Consider the following 14,577-nt stretch of genomic DNA (forward strand, 5'->3'; position numbering starts at 1 on the left):
TTATCCAAGGCGTATTTACCAAAACCAAAACAAATCCCAGGGATATCCCAGCTGTCATAAAATGGATGGGAAGAAAAAAATAATAATCTCTTTCATCACACAAAAGAAAAGTAAATTTCAAAAAATCAGAGCAGTGGTGAATGGGGGCTGAATTCTGTTTCAAGTAAACATGAAAGGCAAGGAAGTATAAGTAGTCAACAGTTTTTTTTTTTTTTTTTTAAATTTTTTTTTTTATGTTTTATTTATTTCTAGGAGAGAGAGAGAGACAGCGTGAACAGGGGAGGGTCAGAGAGAGGGAGTCACAGACTGAAACAGGCTCCAGGCTCCGAGCTGGCAGTCAGCACAGAGCCCGACGCGGGGCTCGAACCCACGAACCGCGAGATCATGACCTAAGCGAAAGTCGGACGCCCAACCGACTAAGCCACCCAGGCGCCCCAATAGTCAACAGTTTTAAGGACCAAGTTTCTCTGGGCGGTGCAGCACCTGAGAGTTTGGCTTTTGAGAAAACCAAGCTGGCCCTCACAGAGTCACATCTCAAACGAGGAGAATCAGGCTTCTGCAACTATCTCCAGAGGTCAGTCAGTAAAGGACAGGGAGAAACCAGTTCCCTTTGCAAACTGGAGACCCTCCGCCTTGGTGTTTCTTGGGAATCAACCAACTTTTGACTTTTGTGGGAAATCAGGAAAAACACAGTCTTTGCTTGATTTAGTATTGAAGAGTCGTTCCCTCCATGGGGCAAAAATTACATGGAGCGTTTTGTTTTCCTTGGTCTCTATCAATGATAAGTTATTGCATCGTATAGGAACCACTCCCCACTCTCTCCCAAGCCCACCCGTGATTTGCTTTAATGGTTTAAGTCCAAGCCTTCATAAGACAAAGTTAGTTTAAGATTGGAACTCAAAGTGGGGTATGGAGGGTTTTGAACAAAAAGTCCATGTCTGGGGTCCTCAGTCCCTGGACCATCAGTGAAGGAATATGTGAAGGCTTGCTAAGCACTAAATGCATCAACAAGTGCTACAGAAATCAGACAGCAGCCAGCACCAAAGTAAAAAATTGTCAATGCACATAATGGTTGCCTCAGCTTGTGGTTGAAATTGTAACAATTTCTAGGAATATACATCCTTCTGGAAGATCAGAATTTTCAAAGAGCAGTGACTGGGCCATTGATTAATATAAAAAGTAATCCAGAAATTAAGTATTATTATCTAAAATGTGTTGTTGGTTTTTTTTACATTTTGTGTGGTAAGCAAAATATTTTTTAATATAAAGCTCACTGAAGGATTAATCTTTTCGAGGGACTCTGATAAGAAAGTATTTGGAACTATTTGTGAAAGTTGCAGGCCCATTGCAGGTGGCTATGATGTGACACAGGTGATTGTAATGGTGATGGTGGTGGTGATGGTGATGTAGGTGGTGAAGATGTGTATTTAGGGTTTAGCACATTTCTAAATGCTCTATCTTTGTGGGAGAAGAGGAGATTTCATTGTCTCAGATCCTTAAGGTCAGATAATGAGAACCAAGTGGGAAGGTATTTCTAGCAAGATCTTTGGGTTATATGAGAAAAGTATACCAGAACTGAACTCCTTCCCCAAGTTAAATTCCTCCCATAAAATTCTGGGAGACCAGCCGGAGAAGGACATAGAATAATCATCAGTGTTTATTCTGAGGGTGCAGAAAATCCCTTAGACTCTAACGTGGATGAAGTTTTAGAACCTCATCGCATACAATTCACTCATTTTTTCAGAGGGGGAAATGTGAACTTTATAGTGGAAGGTTTGGGAGGTTATTTAACTTTGATCAAGTGCTCAAAGCACAAGGAAGAAGCAGGACTAAGAGTGGACTTGTGACTTCTGGTGGCCCTTTTGCCATCTTCACTGTCATACACTGAAGGAATACGTTACAGGCTGGTGTGAATTTGTTCTGTTTGACTCAAAATGGCAATGAGAGCCAAAATGTGGAAGCTATAAAAGAGACAACTGAGCTGAATATATGGAAACATTTCCTGGGAGTGAGAGCTGTACAAAGATGGAATGGGTCACCATCGTTCAAAATTTAGTGAGCAGTTTTGGAGAAGTGGTGAGTCTTCTCTCATTGCAAAGATGCTAGAAAAGCATGAGCATTTGTGGGAAAAATTAGAGAAGTTTCCCTAGCATTGGATATGGAGGTGGCATGGAGGAGTTTAAGAATCACAGAGTCTTACTGAATCTGGGTGGAGGTTTGGAATATTGGCCAACATATAGTGTAAGGACAAGGAAGTCAGACATTCTCCTATGATGATCTCTCCATCCTCAGGATTCATAAAATCTTGTGGCAATTCTCAATGACCACATCTACCCCACTGGGTTAGTATAGAATACTGAGGAGGGATGTGTTCCCTAAAACCCCACGTAGATCAAATACAGCTTCATCCAAGAATATTCTTGACAAAATACGGCAGACATTAAGAACTCAGCAAATAGTCACTATTCAATATGCTGCTACCAGCTGATCTTTCTTTTGGCCACGAGACAATTTATGAGAACATAACCACTTCATGAAGAGGCACTTGGATACAGTGATACACTGTGGTACACATGGGCTTTGGAATTAGCCAAAATGCATTTCAAGTCTTGGTTCAAATATGTAACCATTCAATGGCACAATGACAATCGTTTACTTTTCTTGAACCCCCTGCCTTTTCATTTGTGTGATCAAGTAACAAGATATGTCTCAGAGGGTACTTGGAGGGTGTAGGAACGTGGTATGTAATATATCCAGCCCAGAACATGACCTCTGGGGTTAATGCCCTTTGTCAGCTCCCGTTGTTGAACAGCTCCAGTTGTTTAAAATATGTTTTCCTTTGTCCTGTTGAATAGTATCTGTTTACTTCACTTCCACTACTGCCAACGGATCCTGGATACAGCACTTGTATTTTTCACACTATGTAATACTTCTGATATTTCTGCCTTAAGCTCCCATATAGATCTTTGACGTCAGTGGGGCATAACAACCAATATTTGACCATGCCTGAGAATGCACAGTGAAGCCCTTTTACTTTGTATTTCTAGTGGTGACTGGTCCTTAATAAATACAAAAGAGTGTTGCATTCTATTACAGAAATAAATACCAGCCGGTGGTATAAATGAATATCTTCTATATTGCATTTCTGCAATTTGAGGATAGCAGTGCAATGCATTATAAAAAGATCAATCATTTTGTCATTATGGTCTTCTTTGGCTTCAAACCAGTTTATTGGATTCTTTAGTTTCAAGTAACAATAAAATAAATTGCCTCTTATATTGAAAGGGAAAATATCATGTTTGAGACAGGATTGAGATTTTATGGCTGAGATAAAAATGAACCCATTGAAAATACAAGTTCTGATCAACGGGGCAGTGAATTATATGTGGATAAGATCTATTCTTCCTCCTTTTATTAACCCTGATAAAGTGCCATTTGGGGCTTGATCTTTGAGGATGAAGGCTCAGCATTTGATTCAGGTACTTCTTGCCTTTTAGAGAGAAACAGAATGAGAACTATCATCTATTCTAATGTCCTTGATTTGCATTGAGAGAAACTGAGATCCAAGTCTACCCTTTGAAACAACTTCTGCACACACATCATCGAGCCCCAGAGTTGCTCCCCTAACTTGATCCAACAGTCATGATTATGGGCTCACAAAGTCTTAAAGCCATTCTGCAGCTTGGTGATTATCTGGTCATTCTCATTTTACAGCCGAAGAAATTGGGAGGTAAATGATTCTTCAAGGTCACATAGAGATTTGCCTGCAGATTTGGGGGCAAGAGTCTGCTGGTTTTGGGCCTTTCTAGATGATCCCATTTCCTCCCACAGAGTGCTAAGTACCTTGTTATGGAACGTGGGTAAGTACAGCAGAAAAATAAAACATCTCCCTTCCCCCAGAAGAAGTTATGATCTTAGGAGACAAGATGTCTCAGGAGACCAGGATGGAAGAACTAAGAGAGAGAATTATGCTTTGCATTCTTTCCTGCCTCTGTCCCCATGCAGTTCTGCACTGTACCCTGGCTTCTCAGAGGCCTCTCTTGTCATCTCAGCCTTTATCACGAAGAATTGCACTTGTTCAGTTAACTTTTCTGTTTATCATTTGTTTTTTATGTCCTTGCCACTTGGCAAGGAAGTGCCTCATGCTTTTCAACCCATAAACTCCAGATTGGAAGTTACTAAAAATACAGAAATGTCAGAACTTTCAGGAAACTTGGAGGATAGGGAAATGGAGAAACAGCGTACAGAGCTTGATATGTTCTAGCGCGCCTCTCTCAGCCTGGCCTGTCCCTTGCCCTTTCCTTCTCTCTTAAATTTGTGGTGACATTTTAATTAAAATGTTGACAGAAATCAAACATACACAATAAGCCCAGGAACACAGAACATTTGTGGATGGAAGCTGCATTTTTACTCACATGGAAACTCCCAGCTTGTATGATTCATTTGTGGGAGTCTTATGCGAGAAGGTTGGAGAAGAAAGTGTTAGAAGAAAATGGTGGGTGAAATCACGCTCTTCAGAGAATAAGAAGAGCAGTAGATGAGGTGGGGGAGAGCCTGTCCCTCTCACCCCAGCAAGGGCCCTGAGAGTGGCCACCGAAGGGCGAGGCCATAGTCAGTGATATCCGTGGCAATCAACCTTCCCTGGTGTTAACGGGAGCCATTAGGTCACCAGGTTGACCTTGTTTGGATAAACCAGAAGTATTGGTCCTGAGCACTTGTTAGCAAGACCCACTTACGTTAGCATAGCCAGACCCAGAGGAGCAGAAAACGTGGGGAAAGCACTCTGAATTGGGACCAGCAGGAGGGGCTGGACCTTGGCACACAAGGCTGTAGCAGGAAACTGATTAGACCCAGCAAAAAGAGCTTTCCAATAAGCATCCAGGATCTAATAGAAAAAGAAAATGCATGGGGGGTGGGGTGGGGGTGGCAACATTGGTCTCTGTGATTTTGCTGCAGGGGTTGAGGAGGGACACAGGGGAATGCATGTTCATTACCTTTGATCATCACCCACTTCCTTAACCATCTCCCTGAGTGTATGCATCCAGGACACCCTGGAGTTTTGGAAGAGGGGGAGGCAGCAAGGAAAGAAGATGAGAAGAGGAAGAAAGATTAGACCACTATGGGGAACGTGCTATCTACAGAACACTGTCATTGGTCGAAACAAAGCAGCAGCAATAAGAGGTATCTCTCAGCTCATTGTCCTAGACACCGTGTTGGAAACAGGGACACAGGCCCATGGCTCTGTGCATGCCTTTGCCTTAGCTCTTATGTCTTATTTTAATTGTCTATTTGCCTGGCTTTCAGGAGGCTGAGTTCCTCCAAAGCGAGGACCGTGTTCTTTGCACTGTTGTGTCTGCTTCGTTCAATCCCGTTACAGTAGAATGACTGGAATACATACTTGCAAGCAGAGATGACCTTGAGAGTGAAGCAGTGTTGTTAACATTTGCCCCTGGACCATATGCCTAACCTGGGTTTCAACTCGCAACTAGAGGAAGCCTTGCTTGTAAGTGAGACGGTCACTGAGTCAGCCCACCAGCTTCGATGGGTGAGGGCATTGTGACTCTAATTTTGTTTCAGTTGGAACACCTTATCGTTGTGAGTTCCGGGGTTGTGGCTACGCAGAAACCCAGCAGGAGACAGACGGGTGTGAGACTAGGCGTTCCGCAGCCTGCCAGAGAATAGCAAGCCTCCACCTCAGGAAAAGCATGATAAGAGGGTGAGTTGGTGGGATCTTTCTTGGCATCCCCAGGCCTTTCTGGGGTGGATGTATATGCTGAACTCACATCAGAATAACTGCAGAGAGAGAGAGAAAAAAAAAAAGAAGAAGAAGAAAAACAAACAAAAAAAAAAAAGTAAGAAAGAATGAATATCCCTGCTGGAGACAATGACTAATTTAAGCAGGCTAAGAAATTTTTTTTTTTTTTTTTTTTTTTTTAAATATTAATTTTAAAAAAATTAAAAACATTCTATGACAGCTCTGCAGGCAGCTTGGCAATGTCAGAAGAGACCTGGGGAGCGGTGAAGAAGTGGAACCAGAATATCACTGCTGAGAACCTGGAGATACTTTCTGGAATTTTCTACCCTAGAGATAAATAGGAGAGAAGAAAAACCATCCAGGGAGGGTAACTTTCTTCCCTACTCTCATTCACTTTCACTGGAGGCAAAAAGAAAGGAGGGGACAGTCCCATTTGGCTGGATTCTTAGTACATAAAAAAATCGGTTAGAAAAAACAAAAACACCTTTTCAGTCTGGTGATGGAGGGATCATCTTAGTGCAAAATGAAGGTGCCTGGTGAGAGAGAAAACCTCGCTCTTTCTAGTTCCGGCTGGCCCCGTCTCTGAGCCTCTCTTTCCTACCAGCTGATCTAAGCTCTGACAGTCTCCCCTGCCTTTTCTCTGCTGTCAGCATTTCAAAGAGCCGCTCTGAGGCCCAATGTGTGTGAGTTTCAAAGAAAGAGGCCACTCATTCATTGCCAGGCGGTGGGGGCGAAAGGGGTGGTGGTGGAGGTTCTGTCCTTCAAAGCCTCCCCGGAGGCACCTGCCCAGACTCAGGGGCTGGACGTCCACAGGCGCAGTCAGTGGATCACAGTTTCTGCTGGCAAAGGAGCCCTGCGGTTTGCATCCGTGGAGTGGAGGAGGCCACATCTTGGTCTCTTGCCCTTTTCCCTTGGTTTCTTTTTTCTTCTCCTCTCTACTTGGTTAAATATTTGATCTTGTAGCCCTTTGAGGACTAGCACACCTGCTTCTCTTCCCCTATCCCATGCGATTCACAGGCCTGTGGTGTATACAGCCTTGGGTTGCTAGGCAACTCGACCGTGGTGTGGTGTGTGTGTGTGTTGGTGTGTTATAAGAGTGTTCTGTACATGTGGTATGTGAGAATACATACTGCGCTGTGTACCTGCACATGTGTATCATATGTTTGTATTGTGGTGAGCATTTATATGTGTTGTGTGTTGTGTAAGTGATGTATGCTCTGTTATTTGTATGGTGTGTGTGATGTGCATTTGATATGTGTCATCTATGTGTTTATTGTGTTTTAAGTGGGGTGTGTGTGCATTTGTGCTAGCATGTGTTAGCACACATGTGTGCCACACGTGTGTTGTCTGAAGTATGTGGCAAATGTTATACACATGAGCCATGTTGTAGGTTTTGTGTGCATGATATGCAGGTGACGTGTGCTACGTACACGTCTCTGTGTGTGGCACGTGCTGTGTATGTGCTGTTGCACTGTGAGTGTGTGTGTGTATCATCAGGTGTGTGACATCATCGCTGTCTTATGTTTCTCACCTGTGTTGAGTGAGCTCTAGCTTATCTGTGTGTCTCTTCAGCTTTCAGGGGCCTAATGGGACGACATTCCTGCAGAGATCTCTGAGCAGCATAGAAGACGGTGGGAGCCCTGACTGAAAGAAGGAGTCGCTGATCCTTCTGGTCTCTGGTCTCTGCCAGTGTATCGGCCACAACGTGGCCCGAACCCCTCCCTGGAGCTGTGGCCCGCCCCCAGTCATCACGCATCTGCCTTTGCTTTCACACCGAGCTGTCGGGTGCTCACTCTGTCTGCACCCCCCTCACTTCCCTGTCACCCTGCCACAAGAAGGGGAGGCATCCCTCCCCCGTCCTCCAGACGCCACTGAAAATGGCCTCCCTTGTGGCTTACAGAGAACTGTTGACGAAATTCACTGGGCCCTTTCTTATCCTTGTGTTACAAAAACAGCTGTAAGCATCGTTGAGCATTTGCTCCAGTTTTCAATGCTCTCCTCTTCTGAATCCTGCAGCAGCATGTCATCCCTCCTCAGCCACCTCCTGGGCCCACCAGGGTTGCCCTTGCCCTGCCTTCTTTTTCAGCCTGAGTTCGAAATGTTAGTTCCCAGCTTTCCATCACGGTTCCCACACTTCAGCCTATTCACATCCCCCGGCTGATCACAGTTCACATGTTCAACCTCCATTTCCTGCTCACAGATGAGCCATGAGTCTAGACTCAGCCAAGACCCCTTGTGGGTACAGACCTGAGGTTCTACGTCTGTCACAGGCATGGCTGTCCATACTGCTGCAGGTGAGCTGCTGGCCATCTGTGAGGGGATGGGGGCATTCTCCCCACAAGCCTGTGGGGGGAATAAAATGGGGTAAGCGTATGGATACGCCCAATGGGCTACTAGGCACTGAGAAAATGTTGATCTGTCTTAAAAATCAACATGAAAGTTCACGGAGTCAGAGATCATTTTCAGATGGGAATTTTTAGATAGGCTTTTAATAGAAAGTGAACTAAAATGATAATATTGAAATAATGAAAGTGAGAACTCTCTCTCCAGCTATACAGAGATAATAAAGTGCTTTACAGTCTCTCCTTTCTTGATATTGGGAAATCTGTGGGGTTAGAGGGCAAGGGTTGTTTTCTCAACTTTGTAGATGAGCAAACTGTGGATTCTGGGATTTCCTCAGTTTCCCAGCTGAGCTGGGATGTCAAGTTATCTGCACCAATTCTGTGTTCTTTCTGCCACTTGTCAAGGACAAGTAGTGACCAACTGGCCAGACTGAGCGGGGCCAGCTAGTTCTGAGCTCAGAGTGGAGGTCAGTGGCTGAATTAGGAGAATGTAATCACCAGAAGCATCCTTGGTGAGGTTGAAGGTTTGGACTGCTTTTAGGAAATGGACACAGGTTTGGGAAGAAGTGTGCCACTGACGTGCAAAGCAGGTGCTCTGACACCCAGAAAGTTCTAGATGGAGAGGAAGTCTCAGGAATGTACAGCTGTCTCACAGGTTATGGGGAATATGTTTCCCATCTCTCAGTGATCATGCATGGGTGAGTGAGTAGTACGTCAGCTCAGGTGTCAGAACAACTCAACACAATTAACCAAAAACACATTTTGTAGTTTATTAAGTGAAGTCATATACGTGATCCAATGGAGGCCTTGCAAACCATTCCCTGATGTTAGAATCCTCATTATTACTGTTATTCCTTTTTTTTTTTTTTTTTTTATGTCAGGAGAGGGCAAGGTTCAGAGTGGAGAATCTGTTAATGATTGTGTTCCAAGGTCAGAAGGACAACAGACATAAACCTGTAAACCTGAAATCTTTTTAATTCATTTACCATGCCACATCTGGTTGTAGACCTTGTTTTCTCATTTTGGGCAAAGCCTGAGCCTAACAGCCCTTTCACAAGAGTAGATAAAACTAACTGCACTGCCTACCCAAGACATTGTTTGTGAAATCCACATTGACAATGAACCTGGAAACACTTTGTAAAATTCAATTGATGTGAGTTTCCGTTTCTGCTGCCTTTCTGCCCCTTGACGTTCAACCTTATCTCACAGAGGCTCTGTATTCCTCTGCTGGCAGCCCCAGGCCCGTCAAGTGTGTGAGCTGAGTCTGCTTCAGCTGTCAGCATGGTGTGTCCTTGATTCCTGCACAGGAGGTCCTGGCTGATTGCGGTGCTGTTCTTGAATCAGAAATGTCAGAATGTCAGTGTGGGAAATCAGATCTCCCAGGCCAAGCTACTCTTTTGCAAGAAGGGCACACAGGTTTGCAGTGGTGAAATGCAACGTACCCAAGGTCACACAGATGGTTAATGGAAAAGCCATTTCTAATAAGCCATCTGTGTTTTTCTTTGTTAGACCTTTAGCCTCTCTTTAGGACATTTCCATCCACATCACTGTATTCAAACAGAGAGAGAGAGAAAAAAAAAAGGATACTCAGACCCCTTGTTTTAAACTCTCAACTGCCTGCCCTCTAGTCCAGGTCCAGGCAGAAGGTGTCAGGGAGGGAACACCAGCTAATCATATCACCTCTTGGAAGGAGGGTATTAGTTAAGGGTGTTTTCGGTGTTGCTACTGTCAGTACTTTGGCAAATGAAACAGGCTTCTGGCTGCTTCTCTGAAAGAGGAACACTAGAGAGAGGAAAATGAAAAAGCAGAGAAAAAGAATGTTGGTGGCATAAAGGCTCAGGTGAAGGCAATGACAACAATAACCAACACTGACTGAATACTTGGTGTGTGCCTAGGTGTGTGCTTTACACATCTTAGTTAATCCTTGTGAAATGCTTGTGAGGCACTGCTATTCTCTTTACAGAAGGAGGCTTAGCTTGACTAAGGCCTGGGTAGAATGACGATGCAGAAAAAGGAGAAGGGCCTTTTGAACTTGAACCTGGGCCATCTGGTTTACCTGGAAAAGCTTTTGTTGACCAAACTATTCTGAGGACAAAGAAGGAAGAAATGTTGCTTTGGGGATGTTTCAGATAATCTAGTCATCCATGACGTTAGTACCAGTTAGGGATAGTGACAGGTGTGCAGAAGACAATCCAGTGGTCTCTGTGGTTCACTTATTTTTTTCATTTGACAGGCACTAGCCTATATGGTTAAAAATGTTAAGCATATAAGATATGGTTCCCACCTGTAGTTGACCTTTCTTGATCTTTGACTCTTCGTTAGCAGAGGTAGGCAGAATTGTAAGATGACCCCAGTGAGCCGTGACCTTGTGAGCCTCCTTCTCTTTGAATGTGGGCAGAACTTATGTATATGATGAATGTGGGGTTGGAGAGTGGGGGGAGCAGACACCAGCCACTCTTGAGATTCTTGGTTGTGAAAAGATGGAGAGAAGAGGGGTGCCTGGGGGGCTCAGTTGGTTAAGTGTCCAACTCTTGATTTCAGCTCAGGTCATGACCTCATGGTTAGTGAGATCAAGCCCCATGTTGGGCTCCGTGCTGACAGCACAGAACCTACCTGGATTCTCTCTCTCCATCTTCCTTTGCCCCTCCCCTGCTTGTGTGCATTCTCTCTCTCTCTCTCTCTCTCTCTCACACACACACACACACACACACACAAAACTATGGAGAGAAGGGAGTGAATCCAGATATGGGATGTATCTAGAAATACAGAAGGTAGAGGAAACGTGATGAAACCTTGGTCCTGATGGAGGTCAGATAAGAAGCTGGGCTGAGAGTACAGAAGAGATTACCCATGAACTGGAGCCTTACTGCTTTGCTTGCATTCTCACGCTAAGTGTGGTTGAGACAGGAGAGACTCTTATTTGATTAAAAAGAATGGGAATTTGCAAGCTACCAAGCCTTGTTATAAAACCTGCAGTTTTCGTGTTGATGTGTTATGTTCATATACTTCCCACTTGTTAGACTCTAATATAACCTTAACTCGAGAGTACGCGTCTGATGTTCATTCAGACTGCTCTAAGCGTTGTAGTTCTCTTGCTCCTGAGCATAAGCGATGAATACACTTCTCTCTCCCCTGGCAGTCAGGCAGGGCTGTGTGACTTGCTTTGGCCAATGAAATGTTAGCAATCACTTCTGGGAAAACACTTCAGGAGCAGTTCACAATCGCTACGTCGCCTTTCCCTTTGCCACCGGTAATCCTCCATGGAGTAGAGAAGGCTTCTGTGATAGCCTGGGCTCTGGAGGGAGAACAAGCCAAAGCCATCTCCAGTGAATCCGTGGCGGGAATTTAATGTGAATAAGAAATATATTTTTGTTGTTTTAACCTGTTGGGATTTGAAGATTGTTTGTTACTACAGCATAATCTAGATCATCCTGACGAATGCAACACACAAGGAGAGAGCCCTGGACTCCCCATTATTGAGACATGTCCAAACTGGTTGAAGGACACCGCACCACGTGCACAGGGACACTAAAGGAACAACAGCAAAAACAGCAACACAGCATAGAAGCAGCAAAAACAGTTAAAGCGCTAACCGCCGCCCCCCCCCCCCCCACCTGGCATCCGTGGCAATTATCATCACAGTGAGAGATGTATGAGCTTTTCCAACTCACTGTTCTCTAAAATCAGGGACTGTCTCTACACATTTACTGTATCATTTCTCTGCAGCTTGTCCTTAAGGTGGAAGAACAAGGGCTTTTATTAACACATTCCATTGGCTGGGTTTATGACGCTCTGCCTCCCTCCCTCTGCCCTGGAGTGAAGTTGAATTATAAAATAGGGCCAGCCTTATCTTGGGCAGCCATGCAACAATGGTATCTGGAGGTGAGTGCTGAAATATGTCTTGGGGCTTTGGGAAATGTTTTCAATTCAACATTCTGTGATCATTGTCCAAAGATTCTTGATAGTGTCCTTTAGGAGTCACTGAATACAAACAGAAAAAAAAAAAAAAAAGAAACAACCTTACATGCAGATGCCTCGAACTAACAAGTAAGCAAGCAAGTGTTTAGAAAATAATTATGTGGACCCAGTAAGGATAATGACTGTGATTATATGTATATATCATATAAAATATTAACACCTCTTGTAATAATGCATATGCAAATATATTTACATATGTTGGAGCTCAGAGTCATTTAGTAGAATGCTACCTGGGTACTGGAAGACCTGGAGTTCATTCCAGCTCATCATTAACCAGCCAGGAAAACTTGGGCAAATAGTTGAGCTTCCTTTACATTCTTCTGGCCCGGAGAACTTTATATTCTAGAGATCTGAAATCTGAAGCTTTACTCTTATAGTGGAACACCCTTCTTACTGGGTGGGTGGAGAACAACTTAAAAAGAACAACTCATTAAAGGCTGTTCTTTTTAAAGCTGTTGCATAGATATTTCCACCAGGCACTGCTAAAAGCAGAGGTAAGAGAGAGACTCCTTCAGCAGATATTTCTGGTCATTGCCCAATGTCATCCTTTGTGTATTAGTTACCCATTGCTGCAGTGCATATTATGTCAACAACAAGCTTTTATTATCTTAGATTTCTGTGGGCCTGAAATCTAGGTTCATCTTAGCCAAGATCATCTGGTCTTCCATAATTAATGGGTCAGTTAGGGTTTCAAACACATCAAGACTCGAATGTGCTTCCAGACTCATTTGTCTTTCCCTCTGCCACTCGTTCCTCTATACCTTGTACTTCAGCTCCCTGCTGGCTGCTCTTTGCCCAGTGCACCTCCCTGGATGACAGCTGACCATGGCAACGGGCTTCATCAGAGTGATTATGTGAGGAGAGAGAGAAGGAAAGTCACAGTGTCTTAGCATCTAACTTCACAAATGTTTATCTCATTGCTTCTGCTGCGTTCTATCCTCCAAAGGAAAGTCACAAGGTCTAGGAGGGGATTACACAAGAATGTAAACATCAGGAGGCGGGGATCATCGAGAACCATCTCAGAAATCTGTCCATCATGCACTGCAAGCCACATGTGCTTTTGAAGCTTTGTGTTTCATCTTTAAAATCTATGCCTATTTGCAGTCTGTGGTAAATTATGTCTATGCTTATTTTAACAGAAGAGTCATGTTTTTGAATTATTTCTGATCAGAAAAGAAGGCTTTTCTAGGGAGAGGCATCTTGTTTATCCAATAATTTGCAGTATGCCAGGTGGCAGGCATAGGCTTCCCCTGGAGGACCATGGCTTTGGGTCATTTCCTGGTATCTTCAATTCCAATCTCATCATTTATATAGGGAAAGAGACTAAGGCCAGAAAGAGGCAGTGATAGTCTCACGATCACCACCCGTCAAGGTCATGTGTCTCAACTGTTCTAAATATCGCTTTCCTCAGAGAGTGATTTGGCGGTTCTGGTTTTGAAGTCAGGATTGGTTTCCTCAAGACCTTGCTTTACCTGGGTCTCCACCACACCCTCCAGCTTTTATACTGAGGCCCTCAGCACCCTCCAGCAAGGTCCCACACATGTGACATTCTCCCTGTGATGCTGTGAGGTCTCAAACTCCTGGCACACCCTGGTCACACTGATATGTGCTCAAAGGGTCCACTCCATGTATTCTTTTTTTTTTCTTTTAACATGGAAAGTATTGGCCACAAGGATCCCATTACCTACGAGAAACACATTTTTTTTTTTTTATTGCAATCTCATAGAGTGATCTCTCTGCCTCTTTGAATGGTCTCATCCAGGCCCTCATCTGTGTTCTCCTGATGTATGATCACAAGCTCCAAACAACTCCCTTGACTCCAAATTTTTTCCCAGTTTGATACATTCTCCTCCCTGTAGTCTGGGTAGGTAAGTTTCTTATTATTTATTTTAATTTTAAAGAGCTTACTGACTTTATACAACAATTCATGCATCAGGCAGCATCCAGCTTAGCAGATAGAAAGGAGCTCCAGGGAACTGCACAAAAAGAAAGACTTTTCTGGGCAGAAGGGAGTGGGAACCAGGAAGTTATACTAGACAAGAGAGCAGATTGGTTATTGCAGGGTTACTTTCCTGGGGGGAATGGCAGCGGTCCATCAGGCAGTTAGTTAACTCGTGGCAATCAAGCAATTCCTGACTGGTTTAAGATTCTATACTTGGGAGAGTGGAAACTAATTAAGTTTGATGATGTGGGGACTAGCATAAGCCACTCCATTTTGGGCCTGCTGTCTTGTTTTTAACAGTGGGTATAAAGCAGTACTTAATATTTGATTCATTTTTCATTTTTATATTATTTGTGAAATTGAGACTCTTTTGCTCTATTTTTTAAAGTTTCTTTCTTTCTTTCTTTCTCCCTTCCTTCCTTCCTTCCTTCCTTCCTTCCTTCCTTCCTTCCTTCCTTTCTTTCTTTCTTTCTTTCTTTCTTTCTTTCTTTCTTTCTTTCTTTCTTTCTTTCTTTCTTTCTCTTTCTTTTTAAGTAATCTCTATACCCAGCATAGGACAT

General features: G+C 43.7%; 1 pseudogene; it reads right to left on the minus strand.

Annotated features, from left to right (window-relative positions):
• Positions 1 to 7,837: 7,837 nt before the first annotated feature.
• The window catches only part of LOC120248722, a 45,904-nt pseudogene continuing 39,164 nt past the window's right edge, over positions 7,838 to 14,577 (minus strand).

The sequence above is a fragment of the Hyaena hyaena genome, unplaced genomic scaffold (genome assembly GCF_003009895.1).
Source record: "Hyaena hyaena isolate Hyena2069 unplaced genomic scaffold, ASM300989v1 scaffold_605, whole genome shotgun sequence".
In the NCBI taxonomy this organism is placed as follows: Eukaryota; Metazoa; Chordata; class Mammalia; order Carnivora; family Hyaenidae; genus Hyaena; species Hyaena hyaena.